The sequence below is a fragment of the Rattus rattus genome, chromosome 2 (genome assembly GCF_011064425.1).
Source record: "Rattus rattus isolate New Zealand chromosome 2, Rrattus_CSIRO_v1, whole genome shotgun sequence".
Taxonomy (NCBI): Eukaryota; Metazoa; Chordata; class Mammalia; order Rodentia; family Muridae; genus Rattus; species Rattus rattus.
This window is the reverse complement of record NC_046155.1, coordinates 168,067,886-168,089,621: the sequence shown is the minus strand read 5'-3', so window position 1 is coordinate 168,089,621 and position 21,736 is coordinate 168,067,886. Positions and strand designations below refer to the sequence as shown.

Below are 21,736 nucleotides of genomic sequence, written 5' to 3'. Positions count from 1 at the left end.
TTTTGTCTTTTTTTTTTTTTGGAGCTGGGGACCGAACCCAGGGCCTTTGGCTTGCTAGGCAAGCGCTCTACCACTGAGCTAAATCCCCAACCCCGGTGAAATTTTTTTATCCATATGAAAAACTTGGAATTGTCAACTATACACATCTGTATCCTTACCTAGATTGAAAATTGTCAACAATTAACAAGGTTGATCTGCTTTTCTGTATAAATAGATATTTGAGACTGTACCATGAAGAATATGTTTTAGAGCCTTTTCACCAAGATGGCATTGAAATCGAAGAAGGAAGCTCCTGCCCCTCCCAAAGCCAAAGCCAAAGCGAAGGCCTTGAAAGCTAGGAAGGCAGTGCAGAAAGGTGTCCACAGCCACAAAAAGAAGAAGATCCAAATATCAACCACTTTCCATCAGCCCAAGACCCTGTGGCTCTGGAAGCAGCCAAACTATCCTCAAAAGAGTGCACCTAGGAGAAACAAGCTTTACCACTATGCTATCGTCAAATTCCCACCAACCACTGAGTCAGCCATGAAGAAAATAGAAGGCAACAACAGGCTTGTGTTAGTTGTGGTTGTCAAGGCCAACAAGCACCAGATCAAACAGGCAATGAAGAAACTATGACATTGATGTGGCCAAAGTCAATACCCTGATAAGACCTGATGGAGAGAAGAAGGCATATGTTTGCTTGGCCCCTGATTATGATGCTCTAGATGTTGCCAACAAGATTGGGATCATCTAAAGTGAGTCCAGATAGCTAATTTTAAATACACACTTTTTTTCACCATAAAAAATATGTTTTAGAGCTGGGAGTGGAAATGCATGCTGAAATCCTAAGTAAGTGTAAGCTGAGTCAGGAGGATCAAGAGTTGGATGCAAGTCAAGCTGTATAGATTGTCAACAAAAATTTCCAGGGGTGAGCGCAGAAATCACTAGGAGACACTAGGAGGAAAACACTAACCTAAAGAGGTTAATTATACCTAAGAAAACATAAGGAATAAATAAAGTAAGGGCAGCAACTCAAAGAAGAGAAACATAAATTACCACCACAACAAAAGAAAAGGAAGCAAAACAATGTTCATTGATATCTTTCAATATTAATATCCTCAATACCCCAATAAAAAGATCCAGATGTGATCCATCTTTCTGCTGTATCTAAGAAACACACCTTAGCAACAAAGATAGACATTACCTCAGAGTAAAAGGCTGGAAAAGGGTTTTCCAGGCAAACAGTCCCAAGAAACAAGCTGAAGTAGTCATTTTAAGACCACTCTGAAAATCAGTCTGGCAGTTCCTCAGAAAATTGGACATAGTACTACCCGAGGACCCAGCTATATCACTTCTGGGCATATACCCAAAAGATTCTCTGACATATAACAAGGACACATGCTCCACTATGTTCATAGCAGCCTTATTTATAATAGCCAGAAGCGGGAAAGAACCCAGATGTCCTTCAACTAAGGAACAGATACAGAAAATGTGGTGCATCTACACAATGGAATACTACTCAGCTATTGAAAGCAATGACTTGTGAAATTCTTAGGCAAATGGATGAAACTAGAAAATATCATCCTGAGTGAGGTAACCCAATCACAAAAGAACACACATGATATGCACTCACTAATAAGTGGATATTAGCCCAAAAGCTCGGAATACCCAAGATTCAATTCACAGATTACATGGAAGCTCAAGAAGAAGAAAGTCCAAAGTGTGGATGTTTCAGTCCTTCTTAGAATGAGGAAGAAAATACTCACATGAGGAAATATGGAGACAAAGTGTGGAGCAGAGACTATAGGAAAGGTCATCCAGAGACTGCCACACTTGGGGATCCATCCCACATGCAGTCATCAAACCCAGACACTACTGGGGACGACAAAAAGGGCAAGCTAACAGGAGGCTCTGTTAGTGCCTGACAAATACAGAGGCTGATGCTTGAAGCCAACCACTGGACTGAGAACAGGGTCCACAATGGAGGAGTTAGAGAAAGGACTAAGGTAGCTGAGCGGGTTTGCAACACCATAGGAAGAACAACAATATCAACCAATCAGACTTACCAGAGATCCCAGGGACTAAACCATCAACCAAAAAGTATACATGGAGTGACCCATTGCTTCAGCAGAGGATGGCCTTGGTGGGCATCAGTGGGGGGAGAGGCCCTTGGTCCTGTGAAGGCTTGATGCCCCAGTGTAGGGGAATTCCAGGGCAGGAAGGTGGGAGGGAGTGGGTGGGTAACTGAGCATCTTCATAGAAGCAGGGGCGGGGAGGGGAGTTGGTAGAGGAGGGGAACTGGAAAGGGGGATAAAATTTGAAATGTAGATAAAGAAAATATCCACTAAAAAATGAAGGAAAAAGGTGTATTATACAGATTTTAAAATAAAAAAAAGTCTGACAAAATAGACTTCAAACCAAAACTAAATAGAAGAGATAGATGGGATTCTACATGCTCATCAAAGAAGAAAAATACACCAACTTCTATGCATAAAACACAGGGCACCCAAGTTTATAAGAGAAACAATACTATAGTTTAAATCACATATCGAGACTCAGATACTAATAACGGGAGACTGCAATATCCAGCTCTCACCAATGACAGGTCATCCAGACAAAAACTAAATAGAGAAATGCAGGAGCTAACTTGATGTTAGAAACCAAATGGATCCAATGGATAAGTACAAAACATTTCATCCAAACGTTAAAGACTATTCCTTCTTTTCAGTACCTCATTGAACTTTCTCCATTGACCATATGCTTGGACACAAAGTAAGTATCAAAAGATATAAAGAAATAAAATAATACCTGGTAACTCATGTAACCACCATGGGTTAAAGCTGGATATCAATAACAACAGAAACCTCAGGAAGCTTACAAACTCATGGAAACTGAACAACGCTGGGTCAAGCTGAATGGAAACTGGGTCAAGACAGAAATTATAAAAGAAATTAAGGATTTCCTAGAATTGAATGAATGAAGACACCGTACACCCACACTTAGAGGGTATGATGGAGGCATTCTAAGAGAGAAGTTCATAATGCTATGTACCTACATTCGAAAACATTAGAGAGGTCTCACTCTAGCAACTTGACCCCACACCAAAAGCTCTAGAATAGAAAGATGAGATTACACCTAAAAGGAGTAGAAGGCAAGAAATAATTAAAGTCAGGGCTAACTTCTGTAAAACAGAAACAACAGCAGTAACAACAACAATATCGAAAGAATACAAAGAATCAATGAAAGTTGATTGAGTTGGTTCTTTGAGAAAATCAGTTAAGACTAACAAACCCTTAGCCAAATTACCTAAAAAGTGGAGAGAGAAGATCCAAATGAAGAGAATTATAGGTGAAAAGAGGACATAAGAACAGATACTGAGCGGTTTCTGAGCGCCAGGGTCTGCACCGAAACATGGCAGAGGTTGGGTCCAAGTCAGCGCTGTTCATGTCTTGGTAACATTTGCTAGTCACCCATTGTAGAAGCAGTGTTCAGGAAATTGGTAACTGATGGAAAGGTTTCAGATAATTGGAGGATAGACAGTGTGGCTACATCTACCTATGAAGTGGGGACCACCCCCGACTATGGGGGTCAGAACTGCATGAGAAAACATGGCATCCACATGCATCACGTTGCACGGCAGATTACAAGAGAAGACTTCCCCACATTGGATTATACACTGTGCAGGGATGAAAGCAATCTGAGAGATTTGAGTAGAAAAAATGATCAAGTTAAAAACTGCAAAGCTAAAATTGAGCTACTTGGGAGCCGTGAGCCACAGACACAGCTCACTATTGAAGTTCCCTGTTCTGGCAATGGCTGACTTGGAGCTGGTGTGCCAGCAATGCCTTAGGTGTGGCAAGGGGACCTCTGAAGTACACGTCTGATAATCTTATGAAATTTTATATTTTTATATGCCCAGAAAATTTACAAACAAATTTTCCTTCAATCTTTACCCTCCCTTCCCTTCTGCCTCTGCATACACCGGGCTAGCCAGCCTTCCAGGGATTCTCTCGTCCCCTCCTCCCGTCTTGCCATAGGAGGGCTGGGACTGCAGACGTGCACTGCTGCATCTGGCACTGCGCAGCTGCATGCTTGCGTGCCCTGCACCCACTCAGCCATCACCACAGCTCCCATCTTTTCATTTCTGTGACAGGTCAGCATAAGCTCATGACGTTTATAACTGTTTATGCTTCATAAAGTTGGTGACTGAAGGCCAGAGGTTAAAGTACAGGCGGTTCTGCTGGATGGGACAGCATAGGTCTATATTCTAGCCCTGGGGAGGTAGAGGCAGGAGGCTTGCTCCAAGTCTCAGGTCAGCCTGGCCTCTGTGGTGCTGCAGTCAGTGGCGCTGGTTGAACTCAACTTCAGCACTGAGTACAGTGACACTGGACCTTCACAGGTGTAAGTCCTCTCAAAACAGACTATAATCTACAAACTGAAGCTGACACTACTAGAAAACATATGAAGGACATCTTCCAAGAAGCTGGAAGGTTTGGGTTATTTACTCCAAAAACACAAGTAACAAAAGCAAAATGCACAATTGGGATTCATATCAAACTAAAAAGCTTTACACAGCAAAGGAAACAATCAACAGAGAGATAATCTAGAGAGTGGGAGAGAATTATGGCCAACTATAAACTAGACAAGGAGTTGACATCTGAATTCCTGCACAGTCACTTTATAAGACACGTATACAATTCGCTGATCAGGAAACATGCTAATTAAAACATGGGCAACCATGGACGTTAAAGTCACAGTGGGAGGCTGTCCCGCGCTATCGTCTCGCCAGCAAGAACGCACGCAGACACCAGTATCCTTCTGCAGCAAAGCGTTTATTGCATCTTGAAGAGGAGAGACGCTGGGGCCCCAGAGAGTGTTAGCTTTATATCCCCCAAAGCAACGTGTTCCTTCCTGATTGGCCGCATAGCCGTGATCTCATTGGCACGCCCTGGGGTGGGCAAAGACTTGGCGCGAACACACCCTTGCGCATGCGCACACAGTTTGTTTACAGGGAGGAGCCGGGCTGCCTCAACGGAAGCCAGCGCCATCTTGTAACGGCGGAAGCTATTACGGCTTTCCACAGGAGGCCTCCTCAAGTCTGTTAGGAGTGTCCGTCATCAGATGGCTGTGGAGCTGGCACAGGGGAGTTTACTTTTTGTTCTTGCAGCAAATGGGTTTAAATTCCCAGCTTCCACATGGCGGCTCACAACCATCACTAAATCCACTTTCAGGGGATTCGCTACCCTCTTTTGCTTCCTCAAGTACCAGACATGCAGAGAAAATACTCATAAGTGGTTTGTTTTTTTTTCTAAACTTATCATCCCAAAGTATACAAAAACTTCAAAATACCATGCTTTACACAATATGGAGAATTTTATCTGGAAAGTAAGAAAATTAGCCTTGCATTAACGTTTCCCTTCTTTTCCTTATTGTTCTTCAGACAAGGCTTCACTGTGCAGCCCCACTAGACTGGACCTTGTTATGTGAACCAAGCTGACCTTGAACTCATAGTGATCCTCCTGCTTCTACCTCACAAGTGCTGAGATTAAAATGTACACCACAAAGCCTAGCTTTTCTTTTTGGGTCCCTTTCTTAAATATCCAACCAGTAATCGCTTTATTTCCCATGCTCCCTTGTCCTGCAGAACACTGAGGAGAAGGAACCCAAAATGGCCTCACAGAGCAACAACTAAAGCACACCAGGCCCTTAGTGTATGGTGTCACTGCACCCACAGGCTTCACCACAGACATTCTAAGGTTCATGACAGAACTAGAGAGCCAGAGGGGACAGAACCAAGACTCCAACCGGATACCACAGATCCACATGCCCATGCTCAACCACAGCATTGCTCACCTGGATCTGGCCAATATTACTCACTACACACACACACACACACACACACACACACACACACACACACACACACACAGAGAGAGAGAGAGAGAGAGAGAGAGAGAGAGAGAGAGAGATTAAATGTCAAATTCAGTGCTATCACTTTCCCACTCCCAACCACCCCCCAACAGATCATCTACCGCCTACATTCTTCCCTTGCTTTGAAAGAAAATCTGTAAAATCAAAGGCCATTTCATGTGTGACACTATCAAAATAAGAATCGATTTAGCAAATTGGAATTTGAAAGTCCTAAAGCTAACCTCAGGGGATTACTATTTACAACATCTTGGGAAAAGGAAGAGATTGTAGAGAGAAGATGTCCCGGATCGCTGAAAGGATAATGTGAATTCTAAGTGGAAAGGGCAGGGACAATGTAAGGGACCCAGTGGTGGAGGTTATCAATCCTTCAGTTACTGACAATTCCATATTCTAAAACTGAAACCTCAATTCTCTAGCAGAGAGAAAGCGCAAACTCATTCTTGAATTTAGATGTGCAGCAATGGCCTGGGGGGGGGGGGAGCCTGATAAAGCCTGAGATCCCAGACTGTATCCGAGAGCATCGTCAGTGAGCACTTTACTTACTTCCCTCAACACTCACATGGGGGCTCTGAGAAAGTCAGGAAGCTCAACAAGTAGCTGCTCTCTTCATCAACCCTAGAGGCACTTCCGTCCTCAAATGCTCCTCCCATGCTCAACCCTGAACCTCAGGGCAAGCTTCCCTTCAGACTCTACACTCTCCTTTCTGAATCTTGGCCCTCTGCTTCAACGCCCCCCACCCCCACCCCCGTAGCCTTGGGAGAAAATAGGAACAGAGAGTGACAAGCACGATGACACAGATAATATAGAGTTCACAGTGTGTATACAGATAGACAGGCAGACAGACAGACATACGCACGCACACACGCACACACCAACACCAGCAGCACCACCAAGGTCCCTACTCACACACAACTACAGCCTCCCCACACCTCCGTCCACATCCACACCCAGCCGACTGGTTCCCGCCTTACGTGGAGACTGAAACCAGAACGGACTTTCGGAATCAGCGGACCAGAACACCAAAAGCCCATCCACTACTTCCACCGTGGTGGCCCTGGAAAATGAAGTCCTCGCTACCTGGAGACCCGAAAAGCACAGCGCTTCAAAAAGAGATCCCAGCATGCAACTTGGCCCAGCCCATCTAAGAGCTGAGTTCTGTGGTTTTTGAGAATTCCCACGACGGGGGCGGGGGGGGGGCTGGGGGGCTGGGTACTCCGGTGCTTAAAGGGAAGGCTCTCTGCTGTGATCAAAATGTAGTTCTGGGTTCTGCTAGTAACTTATTTTCTCTCCTGTGGAGCTGATAAAAGAGCTGAAGTTTTAAAGTTCAGAACAGGAAGTAAGATCAGAATGAGATGTAACTGACTTGATTAAGCTTTGCCTGAGAACCACTGCGTGGGATTCCACCTCGCTGTGCTCTGGTTAGGGACTATGGTAAATTTGAAAAGACTGAACTAAAGAATTGGTTAGTTTAACATGTAGGAAGTATACATCAGCAATTTCAGAGAGACAGATGATCTGGACCCTCCCTTGGTTCAAGGTCCCTGTGTTGGGGTTCAGGAAGTCACCAACCTTATACACACCAATCTCAGTTATGCAAGACTAGTTGATTAAATACATACCATAATACTGGACTGTATAAAGGACTCGGGAGCCTAATCGCAGTACTAGTCTGCTCTCAGTGTAGATTTTTTTATATGAGAAACCAGGTTCGAAGGTTTAAAGGGCAAGGAGGGGAGCCATTGGCTCACTAGGCAAAATACCATCAGTAAACCTTTATGCTGATTGGGCCTGAGTGAGGTAAGGGGAGTGGTGGGCCGGTGGTAAACGGGAACTTCAGAACATTGAGATAACAGAGCATGAGGATTAAAACTTTTTGGCTTATTAGCATTCTTCATTGTCAGCCACAAAACCCACAGTGAGCTCATACGTAGTGGATGGAAGATCTGCCCAGTGGTCAGCTCTGATTCAACATATGTTAGACATAACAGTTGATATTTACCTTTGATTCTACAATGGTAAATATCCAATGGGTCCTACATACAGCTTTGTGGAATTTCTCTCTCTCTCTCTCGTCTCTGTCTCTGTCTCTGTGTGTGTGTGTGTGTCTCTCTGTGTGTGTGTGTGTGTGTGTGTGTGTGTGTGTGTGTAAGTAAATGAGTTTATTCATGAATACACAAGGTAAAGGCTCCCGAAACCCCACCCTCCCCAACAACAGATCCAGAAAAGAACAAGAAACTACGTATTCCTGGGAGAGCTTTTACCCTCCGCACCTGGCCACAGCATCCCAAGGCTTCACAATATGGACCAGGCTGGGGACAGACCCTCGGGGAATCTGACAGGAAAGAGCTCTGGTGGGTTTGCTTCCCTGCCCTCTATACTTCAGCTTCCGACAGAGACACACTTAAGCCAAGGAGAGCAGATACAGGATAAACGAACTCCAGTTCTCCTAATCTGGCCAAGTTCAAAACCGGCCTGAAGGGAAGCTTCAGGAAGGCAACGGACTCTTCAGGAGAGGTCCTTACCTCTTCCTAAATCCCCCGGGGTAAAATGACAGGGAGTCAGACAGCATAGATCGGCTCAGGCCAACAGAGAGCCGCAGCTGTTATCTGTCACTGGTGGAGAGGCTGAGAGAGGCCTCAGTCTCTGGGGGTGGACATGTTCTGGTATAAAATTTTCTGCTTGCCCTGACACATATCCTTCTTTTGGGAAGTACAGTTTGCTTTGAGATGAGAACACTACGTCTATAGCGGGAATCCCTTACACCACTCACATCCAACTGACTCCAGGAATCAGCATCAACAAGGGAACTTGCTTGTCCACCCAACATACCACCAACCTCCCTGCCTCCCACACAACCCTGCAGTATTTCCTACTCCCCACATGGTGAGGGAGGGAGGGATGTGTTTCTTTTTCGCCAGCCAGCAATCCTCTTAAAGATTCTCAAGGTTTAAGGAACTTGAGAGAAGCTTTGCAACTGGAAGGAAACAGGATCACTCTAGACACACTTTTTTTATTGGATATTTTCTTTACTTACACCTCAAATGTTATCCCCTTTCCTGATTTCCCTCTGGAGTCTCCCTAGACCTTCGCCCCTCCCCCTGGCTCTATGAGTGTTCTTCCACCCACCCACACCTCCTCCGCCTCCCCTCCCAGGCATTCCCCTACATTGGAGCATCGAGCTTTCACAGGGCCAAGGGCTTCTCCCTCCCTCACTGATGCCCTATAAGGTCATCCCCTGCTACATATGTGGCTAAAGTTATGGGTCCCTCCATGTGTATTCTTTGGTTGGTGGTTTAGTCCCTGGGAGCTCTGGGGTGGGAGGGGCGTCTGGTTGGTTGATACAGTTGCTCTTCCTGTGGGGTTGGTTGCAAACCCCTTCAACTCCTTCCTCCTTTCTCTGACTCATCCATTGGGAAGCCTGTTTTCAGTCAAAGGCTTGGTTGTGAGCATCTGACTCTATTTCTCAGGCGCAGAGCCTCTCAGGAGACAGCTATATCAGGCTCCTGTCAGCATGCACTTCTTGGCATTTACAATATTAACTGGGTTTGGTGACAGTATATAGGATGGATCTCCTGGTAAGGCTGTGTCTGGGTGACCTTTCCCTCAGGCTCTGCTCCACACTTTCTCCCTATATTTCCTCCTGTGAATATTTTGTTCCCCCTTCTAAGAACCAAAGCATCTGCTCTTTGGCCTTCCAACTTCTTGAGCTTCTTGTTGTTTATGGATCTTATCTTGGGTATTCCGAGCCTTTGGGCTAATATCCACTTATCAGTGAGTGCATACCATGTGTGTTTTTTTGTGATTGGGTTACCTTACTCAGGATGACATTTTCTAGTTCAATCCATTTGCCTATGAATTTCATGAAGTCATTGTTTTTAATAGCTGAGTAGTACTCCATTTTCTGGACCCATTCCTCTGTTGAAGGACATCTGGGTTCTTTCCAGCTTTTGGATATTATAAATAAGGCTGCTATGAACATAGTAGAGCATGTGTCCTTGTTATATTTTTTAGCATCTTATGGGTATATGCCCAGAATTGTTATAGCTGGGAACTCAGGTAGTACTATGTCGTTTTCTGAGGAACTTCCAGATTGAGTTCCAGAGTGGTTGTACCAGCTTGCAATCCCACCAACAATGGAGGAGTGTTCCTCTTTCTCCACATCCTCACCAGCATCTGTTGTCACCTGAGTTTTTGATCTTAGCCAATCTGACTGGTGTAAGGTGGAATCTCAGGGTTGTTTTGATTTGCATTTCCCTGATGACTAAGGATGTTGAACGTTTCTTTAGATGCTTCTCAGCCATCCTTCAGCCTTCCTCAGTTGAAAATTCATTGTTAGCTCTGTCCCCCATATTTTAATAGGGTTATTTGATTCTCTGGAGTCTAACTTCTTGAGTTCTTTGTATATATTGGTTATTAGTCCTCTATCAGATGTAGGATTGGTAAAGATCTTTTCCCTATATGTTGGTTGCCGTTTTGTCCCAATTGCCTTTCAGAAACTTTGCAATTTTATGAGACTTCATCGGTGATTCTTGATCTTAGAGCATAAGCCATTGGTGTTCAGTTCAGGAAGTTTTCCCCTATGCCTGTGTGTTCAGGGCTCTTCCCTACATTCTCTTCTGTTAGTTTGAGTGTATCTGGTTTTATGTGGAGGTCCTTGATCAACTTGAACTTGAGCTTTGTACACAGTGATAAGACTGGATGGATTTGCATTTTCTACATGCTGACCGCCAATTGAACCATCATCATTTGTTGAAAATGCTAAATTTTTTTCCACTGGATGGTTTTATTTCCTTTGTCAAAGGTCAAGTGACCATAGGTATGTGGATTCATTTCTGGGTCTTCAATTCTATTCCATTGATCTATTTGCCTGTACCAATACCATACATTTTTTATCTCAATTGCTCTGTAATACAGCTTGAGGTTGGGGATTCTGTTTCCCCTAGCAGTTCTTTTATTGCTGAGAATAGTTTTCACTATCCTGGGTTTGTGTTATTCCAAATGAGTTTGCAAATTGCTCTTTCCAACTTTATGAAGAATTGAGTTGGAATTTTGATGGGGATTGCACTGAATCTGTAGATTGCTTTCAGCAAAATGGCCATTTTTACTATATTAATCCTATCAATCAATGAGCATGGGAGATCTTTCCATTTTCTGAGATCTTCAATTTCTTTCTTCAGAGACTTGAAGTGCTTGTCATATAGATCTTTCACTTGCCTAGTTAGAGTCATACCAAGGTGATTTATATTGTTTGTGACTATTGTGAAGGGTGTCAATTCCCTTATTTCCTTCTCAGCCTGTTTATCCTTTGAGTAGAAGAAGGCTACTAATTTGTTTGAGTTAATTTTATATCCAGCAACTTTGCTGAAGTTGTTTATCAGGTTTAGGAGTTCTCTAGTTGAATTTTGGGGGTCACTTAAGTATACTCTCATATCATTGGCAAATAGTGATATTTTGACTTCTTCCTTTCCAATTTGTATCCCTTTGACCTCTTTTTGTTGTCTAAATGCTCAGGCTAGAATTTTAAGTACTATATTGAGTAGTTAGGGAGCGAGTGGGCAGCCTTGTCTAGTCCCTGATTTTAGTGAGATTGCTTCAAGTTTCTCTCCATTTAGTTTGATGTTGGCTACTGGTTTGCTGTATATTGCTTTTACTATGTTTAGGTATGGGCCTTGAATTCCTATTCTTTCTAAGACTTTTATCATGGGGTGTTGAATTTTGTCAAATGCTTTCTCAGCATCTAATGAGATGATCATGTGGATTATTCTTTTTTTTTTTTCTTTTTTCTTTTTTTCGGAGCTGGGGACCAAACCCAGGGCCTTGTGCTTGCTAGGCAAGTGCTCTACCGCTGAGCTAAATCCCCAACCCCTATTCTTTTTTTTTTGTTTGTTTGTTTGTTTATATAGTGGATTATGTTGATGGATTTCTGTATATTGAACCATCCCTGCATGCCTGGGATGAAGCCTACTTGATCATTATAGATGATGGTTTTGATGTGTTCTTGGATTCTATTTGCAAGAATTTTATTAAGTATTTTTGCATTGATGTTAATAACAGAGATTGGTATGAAGTTCTCTTTGTTGGATCTTTGTGTTGTTTAGGTATAAGCATAATTGTGGCTTCATAGAACGAATTGGGTAATGTGCCTTCTGTTTCTATTTTGTACAATAGTTTGAAGAGTATTGGTATTAGGTACTCTTTGAAGGTCTGCTAGAATTTTACACTAAGTACATCTGGTCCTGGATTTTTTTTTTTTTTTGGTTGAAAGACTTTTAAGGACTGCTTCTATTTCTTTAGGGGTTATGGGACTGTTCAGATGGTTTATCTGATCCTTATTTAACTCTGATACCTGGTATCTGTCTAGAAAATTGTCCACTTCATCCAGATTTTCACTTTTGTTGTGCATAGGCTTTTGTAGTAGGATCTGATGATTTTTATTAATTTCCTCAGTTTCTATTGTTATGTCTCCCTTTTTATTTCTGTTTTTGTTAATTTGGATACTCTCTCTGTGCCCTCTGGTTAGTCTGGCTAAGAGTTTGTTTATCTATCTTACTGATTCTTTCAAAGTACCAGCCCATGGTCCTGTTGATTCTTTGTATAGTCCTTTTTGTTTCTACTTGGTTGATTTCAGTCCTGAGTTTAATTATTTTCTGCCTTCTACTTCTCTTGGGTGAATTTGCTTCTTTTTGTTCTAGAGCTTTCAGGTTCACTGTCAAGCTGCTGATGTATGCTGTGTCCAGGTTCTTTTAGGAGGCACTCAGAGCTATGAATTTTCCTCTTACCACTGCTTTTCATTGTGTCCCACAAGTTTGGGTATGTTGTGCCTTCATATTCATTAAATTCTAAAAAGTCTTTAATTTCTTTATTTCTTCCTTGACCAAGTAATCATTAAGTAGAGCATTGTTTGGCTTCCATGCACATGTGGTTTTCTGTTGTTTTTGTTGTTACTGAAGACCAGTCATAGTCCATGGCGATCTGATAGGATGCGTGGGATTATTTCAATCTTCTTGTATCTGTTGAGGTCTTTTTGTGACTGATTATATAGTCAATTTCAGGAAGGTACCATGAGGTGCTGAGAAGAAGGTATATCCTTTTGTTTTAGGATGAAAATGTTCTATAGATTATCTGTTAAATCCATTTGGTTCATAACTTTTGTTAGTTTCCCTGTGTGTCTGCTCAGTTTCTGTTTCCATGACCTGTCCATTGATGAGAGTGGAGTGTTGAAGTCTCCCACTATTATTGTGTGTGCTGCAATGTATGCTTTCAGCTTTAGTAAAGTTTCTTTTTTTAATGTGGGTGCCCTTGCATTTCGAGCATAGATAGTTCATCTTGGTGGATTTTTCCTTTGATGAGTATGAAGTGTCCTTCCTTATCTTTTTGATTAGTTTTGGTTGAAAGTCAATTTTATTCAATATTAGTATGGCTACTCCAGCTTGTTTCTTGGGACTATTTGCTTGGATTTTTTCCAGCCTTTTAATCTAAGGTATTGTCTGTTTTTGTCACTGAGGTGAGTTCCCTGTATGCAGCAAAATTCTGGGTCCTGTTTAGGTATCCAGTTTGTTAGTCTATGTCTTTTTATTGGGGAACTCAGTCCATTGATGTTAAGAGATATTAAGAAAAAGTGATTGTTGCTTCCTGTTATTTTTGTTGTTAGAGGTGGAATTATATTTTGTGTGGGTATCTTCTTTTGGGTTTGCTGAAAGATTACTTTCTTGCTTTTTCTAGAGTGTAGTTTCCTCCTTGTGTTGATATTTTCCATCCATTAGTCTTTGTAGGGCTGGATTTGTGTAAAGATACTGTTTAAATGTTTCTGTCATGGAATATATTGGTTTCTTTCTCCATCTATGGTAATTGAGAGTTTTGCGGGGATATAGTAGCCTGGGCTGGCATTTGTGTTCTCTTAGGCTCCGTATGACTTCTGCCCAGGATCTTCTGGCTTGCTTGCTTGCTTTCTTTCTTTCTTTTTTAAATTTTTTAAAATTTTATGTGAGCACACTATTGATGTCTTCAGACACACCAGAAGAAGGCATCAGATCCCACTACAGATGGTTGTGAGCCACCATGTGGTTGCTGGGAATTGAACTCAGGACCTCTGGAAGAGCAGTCAGTGCTCTTAATCTCTGAGCCCTCTCTCCAGCTCTCTTCTGGCTTTCATAGTCTCTGGTGAGAAATCTGGTGTAATTCTGATAGGTCTGCCTTTATATGTTACTTGACCTTTTCCTCTTATTGCTTTTAATATTCTTTCTTTGTTTTGTGCATTTGGTGTTTTGACTATTATGTGATGGAAGGAGTTTCTTTTCTGGTTCAGTCTATTTGGAGTTCTGTAGACTTCTTTTACGTCCATGGGCATCTATCTCTTTCCTTGGGTTAGGGAAGTTTTCTTCTATAATTTTGTTGAAGACATTTACTGGCTCTTTAAGTTGGGAATTTTCACTCTCTTCTATACCTATTAACTTTAGATTTGGTCTTCTCATTGTGTCCTGGATTTCTTGGATGTTTTAGGGTAGTAGTTTTTTCATTTTGCATTTTGACTGTTGTGTCAATGCTTTCTATGGTATCTTCTGCACCTGAGATTCTCTCTTGTATTCTGTTGGTGATGATTCCTCATCTTTTTCCTAGCTTTTCTATCTCCAGGGTTGTCTCCCTTTGTGATTTCTTTATTGTTTCTATTTCCATTTTTAGATCCTCGATGGTTTTATTCAATTCCTTTACCTGTTTCATTGTGTTTTCCTGTAATTCTTTAAGGTTTTTCTTTTTTCTTTTTTTTCCGTGTTTCCCCTTTAAGGGCTTCTACCTGTTTACCTGTGTTGTCCTGTATTTCTTTAAGGGAATTATTTATGTCCTTCTTAAAGTCCTCTATCATCATCATGAGATGTGGTTTGAAGTCCAAATCTTGCTTTTCCAGTGTGTTGGGATATCCAGTATTTGCTTTAGTTGAAGATGCCAAGTAGTCTTGATTTCTATTGCTTAGGTTCTTGTGCTTGTCTTTCACCATCTGGTTATCTCCGATAATTGTTCTTGCTGTCTGTGACTGGATCCTGTCCCTCATGTAAGCCTGTGAGCTTGTGAACTTAGGAATGACAGTGCTCCTTGGAGACCATAGCTCTCCAGGAGGGATTTGGGTTCAGAGAGCTGTGCCATATGATTAAATTTGGAACGCAGATGAAGGCCGTAAGGATCCTCTCCCCAGTTGATCTGTGGTTCTGAGCCCTGTGGTCACCTGGCAGGTCCATCTTTGGCCAGTTATTGGAGCAAAAGTGTTAATCTACCTGTGACCTTAGGAGTGACAGCACTAGAATCATGTGCTCTCTCCAGGCAGGCATACAAGCACTTTAAGATATTCAACAGAATGATTTCCAATGGAGACACTGTAGGCAGAGTCCCCAGTCAGACCCAGATGACTTTCTGCAAAACTTTTTGTTTTACTGAATTTTGGATCATTTATAAAATATGCTTAGTTTTCTGTCATGCCACTGTATACCAATCTTCCTTTCTCTTCAGTGTAATTTTGGTTGGTCTGCTCCATCTTTCTTGTGTTACAGATCTTTACTTAGTGCTATACCATATCCCTCATGGGAAAAAAAAATTAGATAATTGGGTCTTCTTTTCTGTATAGCTGCTGTATGGAATTTGGGGTAACAGAATAAATAACTAAAGAGATTAATGTCCACCATAAATGTTAAATTAGCTATAAATAACTTGAATTCCTGCTGTTCTTCCAATCCTCGGTCTCAGCTTTCTGCCTTTGTCTCCTGCTGTGCATAGCTTCATCCTCCTTACACAAAGATGCATCTCTTTTCAAATATCTTCTGTCCTGCTTCTGAAGGTAACAGTAGCTATGTGTTGGACTGGAGAAATGCTCAGCCATTAAAGGCTAGACTCACAACCAAAAACGTAAGAGAAACCCCTCCATTCCCTTCCACCTTCCTGACGGATTCTCACATCACACCCACCCTTTCCTAGATTTGAGTGAACTGCCCCTCTCAACAATGAACATTGATTTCCACATTTCTGTCATGTTCTTACATGGTTTTTATTATTGTTGATTGGTTTTGTTTGGCTCTCTTGAAACAAGGTTTTTCTGTGTGGCCTTTGATGACCTAGAACTTTCTCTGTAGACAAGAATGGCCTTCCAAGTGCTAGAATTAAGGTGTGCACCACCACCTGGCTGAATCTTATGCTTTAAATGTCACACCTTGGGGTGCTTTGAATAAAAATTACCATAGACTCAGAGGGAGTTGCATTATTTGGGGATGTGGCCTGAGTGGACTATATATGGCTTTGTGGGAGGAAATGTGTTACAGGGGAGGAATTTTGGCTTTTTTTTTTTTTTTTATTAACTTGAGTATTTCTTATGTACATTTCAGGTGTTATTCCCTTTCCGGTTTCAGGCAAACATCCCTTCCTCCCCCCCTTCCTTATGGGTGTTCCCTCCCACCCCTCCCCCATTGCCGCCCTCCCCCGACAGTCTAGTTCACTGGGGGTTCAGTCTTAGCAGGACCCAGGGCTTCCCCTTCCACTGGTGCTCTTACTAGGATATTCATTGCTACTTATGAGGTCAGAGTCCAGGGTCAGTCCATGTATAGTCTTTAGGTAGTGGCTTAGTCCTGGAAGCTCTGGTTGCTTGGCATTGTTGTACATATGGGGTCTCAAGCCCCTTCAAGCTCTTCAGTTCATTCTCTGATTCCTTCAACGGGGTCCCGTTCTCAGTTCAGTGGTTTGCTGCTGGCATTACGCCTCTGTATTTGCTGTATTCTGGCTGTGTCTCTCAGGATCGATCTACATCCGGCTCCTGTCGGTCTGCACTTCTTTGCTTCATCCATCTTGTCTAATTGGGTGGCTCTATATGTATGGGCCACATGTGGGGCAGGCTCTGAATGGGTGTTCCTTCAGTCTCTGTTTTAATCTTTGCCTCTCTCTTCCCTGCCAAGGGTATTCTTGTTCCCCTTTTAAAGAAGGGTGAAGCCTTCACATTTTGATCATCCGTCTTGAGTTTCATTTGTTCTAGGCAACTAGGGTAATTCAAGCATTTGGGCTAATAGCCACTTATCAGTGAGTGCATACCATATCGTCTTTCTGTGATTGGGTTAGCTCACTCAGGATGATATTTTCCAGTTCAACCATTTGCCCTACAATTTCATAAACTCGTTTTTTGATAGCTGAGTAATATTCCATTGTGTAGATGTACCACATTTTCTGTATCCATTCCTCTGTTGAAGGGCATCTGGGTTCTTTCCAGCTTCTGGCTATTATAAATAAGGCTGCGATGAACATAGTGGTTCACGTGTCTTTTTATATGTTTGGGCATCTTTTGGGTATATGCCCAAGAGAGGTATAGCTGGATCCTCAGGCAGTTCAATGTCCAATTTTCTGAGAAACCTCCAGACTGATTTCCAGAATGGTTGTACCAGTCTGAAACCCCACCAACAATGGAGGAGTGTTCCTCTTTCTCCGCATCCTCGCCAGCATTTGCTGTCACCTGAGTTTTTGATCTTAGCCATTCTCACTGGTGTGAGGTGAAATCTCAGGGTTGTTTTGATTTGCATTTCCCTGATGACTAAAGATGTTGAACATTTCTTTAGGTGTTTCTCAGCCATTCGGCATTCCTCAGCTGTGAATTCTTTGTTTAGCTCTGAACCCCATTTTTTAATAGGGTTATTTGTCTCCCCTCTTGGTCTAACTTTTTGAGTTCTTTGTATATTTTGGATATAAGGCCTCTATCTGTTGTAGGATTGGTAAAAGATCTTTTTCCCAATCTGTTGGTTGCCATTTTGTCCTGACCACAGTGTCCTTTGCCTTACAGAAGCTTTGTAGTTTTATGAGATCCCATTTGTCGATTCTTGATCTTAGAGCATAAGCCATTGGTGTTTTGTTCAGGAAATTTTTCCAGTGCCCATGTGTTCCAGATGCTTCCCTAGTTTTTCTTCTATTAGTTTGAGTGTGTCTGGTTTGATGTGGAGGTCCTTGATCCACTTGGACTTAAGCTTTGTACAGGGTGATAAGCATGGATCGATCTGCATTCTTCTACATGTTGACCTCCAGTTGAACCAGCACCATTTGCTGAAAATGCTATCTTTTTCCATTGGATGGTTTGGGCTCCTTTGTCAAAAATCAAGTGACCATAGGTGTGTGGGTTCATTTCTGGGTCTTCAATTCTATTCCATTGGTCTATCTGTCTGTCTCTGTACCAATACCATGCAGTTTTTATCACTATTGCTCTGTAATACTGCTTGAGTTCAGGGATAGCGATTCCCCCTGAAGTCCTTTTATTGTTGAGGATAGTTTGAGCTATCCTGGGTTTTTGTTATTCAGATGAATTTGCAAATTGTTCTGTCTAACTCTTTGAAGAATTGGATTGGTATTTTGATGGGGATTGCATTGAATCTGTAGATCGCTTTTTGGTAAAATGGCCATTTTACTATATTAATCCTGCCAATCCATGAGCATGGGAGATCTTTCCATCTTCTGAGGTCTTCTTCAATTTCTTTCTTCAGAGTCTTGAAGTTCTTGTTGTACAAATCTTTTACTTGCTTGGTTAAAGTCACCGAGGTACTTTATATTATTTAGGTCTATTATGAAGGGTGTCGTTTCCCTAATTTCTTTCTCGGCTTGTTTCTCTTTGGTGTAGAGGAAGGCTACTGATTTATTTGAGTTAATTTTATACCCAGCCACTTTGCTGAAGTTGTTTATCAGCTTTAGTAGTTCTCTGGTGGAACTTTTGGGATCACTTAAATATACTATCATATCATCTGCAAATAGTGATATTTTGACTTCTTCTTTTTCGATCTGTATCCCTTGACCTCCTTTTGTTGTCTGATTGCTCTGGCTAGAACTTCAAGAACTATATTGAATAAGTAGGGAGAGTGGGCAGCCTTGTCTAGTCCCTGATTTTAGTGGGATTGCTTCAAGTTTCTCTCCATTTAGTTTAATGTTAGCCACTGGTCTGCTGTATATGGCTTTTACTATGTTTAGGTATGGGCCTTGAATTCCTATTCTTTCCAGGACTTTTATCATGAAGGGGTGTTGAATCTGTAGTTATGTCTCCCTTTTCATTTCTGATTTTGTTAATTTGGACACACTCTCTGTGTCCTCTCGTTAGTCTGGCTAAGGGTTTATCTATCTTGTTGATTTTCTCAAAGAACCAACTTTTGGTTCTGTTGATTCTTTCTATGGTTCTTTTTGTTTCTACTTGGTTGATTTCAGCTCTGAGTTTGATTATTTCCTGCCTTCTACTCCTCCTGGGTGTATTTGCTTCTTTTTGTTCTAGAGCTTTTAGGTGTGCTGTCAAGCTGCTGACATATGCTCTTTCCTGTTTCTTTCTGCAGGCACTCAGCGCTATGAGTTTTCCTCTTAGCACAGCTTTCATCGTGTCCCATAAGTTTGGGTATGTTGTACCTTCATTTTCATTAAATTCTAAAAAGTTTTTAATTTCTTTCTTTATTTCTTCCTTGACCAGGTTATCATTGAGTAGAGCATTGTTCAATTTCCACGTATATGTGGGCATTCTTCCCTGATTGTTATTGAAGACCAGCTTTAGGCCGTGGTGGTCCGATAGCACGCATGGGATTATTTCTATCTTTCTGTACCTGTTGAGGCCCGTTTTTTGACCAATTATATGGTCAATTTTGGAGAAAGTACCATGAGGAGCTGAGAAGAAGGTATATCCTTTTGCATTAGGGTAGAACGTTCTATAAATATCCGTTAAGTCCATTTGGCTCATGACTTCTCTTAGTCTGTCTACGTCTCTGTTTAATTTCTGTTTCCATGATCTGTCCATTGATGAGAGTGGGGTGTTGAAGTCTCCTACTATTATTGTGTGAGGTGCAATATGTGTTTTGAGCTTTAGTAAGGTTTCTTTTACGTATGTAGGTGCCCTTGTATTTGGGGCATAGATATTTAGGATTGAGAGTTCATCTTGGTGGATTTTTCCTTTGATAAATATAAAGTGTCCTTCCTTATCTTTTTTGATGACTTTTAGTTGAAAATTGACTTTATTTGATATTAGAATGGCTACTCCAGCTTGCTTCTTCCGACCATTTGCCTGGAAAGTTGTTTTCCAGCCTTTCACTCTGAGGTAGTGTCTGTCTTTGTCTCTGAGGTGTGTTTCCTGTAGGCAGCAGAATGCAGGGTCCTCGTTGCGTATCCAGTTTGTTAATCTATGTCTTTTTATTGGGGAGTTGAGGCCATTGATGTTGAGAGATATTAATAGTGATTATTGCTTCCTGTTATATTCATACTTGGATGTGTTATGTTTGTGTGCTTTTCTTCTCTTTGTTTTGTTGCCAAGACGATTAGTTTCTTGCCTCTTCTTGGGTATAGCTTGCCTCCTTATGTTGGGCTTTAACATTTATTATCCTTTGTGGCGCTGGATTTGTAGAAAGATATTGTGTAAATTTGGTTTTGTCATGGAATATCTTGGTTTCTCCATCTATATTAATTGAGAGTTTTGCAGGATACAGTAGCCTGGGCTGGCATTTGTGTTCTCTTAGGGTCTGTATGACATCAGTCCAGGATCTTCTGGCCTTCATAGTTTCTGGCGAAAAGTCTGGTGTGATTCTGATAGGTCTGCCTTTATATGTTACTTGACCTTTTCCCTTACTGCTTTTAATATTCTTTCTTTATTTTATGCGTTTGGTGTTTTGACTATTATGTGACGGGGAGGTGTTTCTTTTCTGGTCCAATCTATTTGGAGTTCTGTAGGCTTCTTGTATGCCTATGGGTATCTCCTTTTTAGGTTAGGAAGTTTTCTTCTATGATTTTGTTGAAGATATTTACTGGTCCTTTGAGCTGGGAGTCTTCACTCTCTTCTATACCTATTATCCTTAGGTTTGATCTTCTCATTGAGTCCTGGATTTCCTGTATGTTTTGGACCAGTAGCTTTTTCCGCTTTACATTATCTTTGACAGTTGAGTCAATGATTTCTATGGAATCTTCTGCTCCTGAGATTCTCTCTTCCATCTCTTGTATTCTGTTGGTGAAGCTTGTATCTACAGCTCCTTGTCTCTTCTTTTGGTTTTCTATATCCATGGTTGTTTCCATGTGTTCTTTCTTGATTGCTTCTATTTCCATTTTTAATTCCTTCAACTGTTTGATTGTGTTTTCCTGGAATTCTTTCAGGGATTTTTGTGACTCCTCTCTATGGGCTTCTACTTGTTTATTTATGTTTTCCTGGAATTCTTTTAGGGATTTTTGTGACTCCTCTCTATGGGCTTCTACTTGTTTATTTATATTTTCCTGGAATTCTTTTAGGAATTTTTGTGATTCCTCTCTGTAGGCTTCTACTTGTTTATTTATGTTTTCCTGTGTTTCTCTAAGGGAGTTCTTCATGTCTTTCTTGAAGTCCTCCAACATCATGATCAAATATGATTTTGAAACTAGATCTTGCTTTTCTGGTGTGTTTGGATATTCCATGTTTGTTTTGATGGGAGAATTGGGCTCCGATGGTGCCATGTAGTCTTGGTTTCTGTTGCTTGGGTTCCTGCGCTTGCCTCTCGCCATCAAATTATCTCTAGTGTTACTTTGTTCTGCTATTTCTGACAGTGGCTAAACTGTCCTATAGGCCTGTGTGTCAGGAGTGCTGTAGACCTGTTTTCCTCTCTTTCAGTCAGTTATGGGGACAGAGTGTTCTGCTTTTGGGCGTGTAGTTTTTCCTTTCTACAGGTCTTCAGCTGTTCCTGTGGACCTGTGCCTTGAGTTCACCAGGCAGGTCACTTGCAGCAGAAAAGTTGGTCTTACCTGTGGTCCCGAGGCTCAAGTTCGCTCGGGGGGTGCTGCCCACGGGCTCTCCGCGGTGGCAGCAACCAGGAAGATCTGCGCCGCCTCTTCCGGG

General features: G+C 41.8%; 2 pseudogenes; both read left to right on the top strand.

The window, feature by feature from the left end:
* Positions 1-17: 17 nt before the first annotated feature.
* Positions 18-1,235, top strand: LOC116894473 (annotated as a pseudogene).
* Positions 1,236-3,226: 1,991 nt separating this feature from the next.
* LOC116892411 lies at positions 3,227-3,990 on the top strand (annotated as a pseudogene).
* Positions 3,991-21,736: the final 17,746 nt, after the last annotated feature.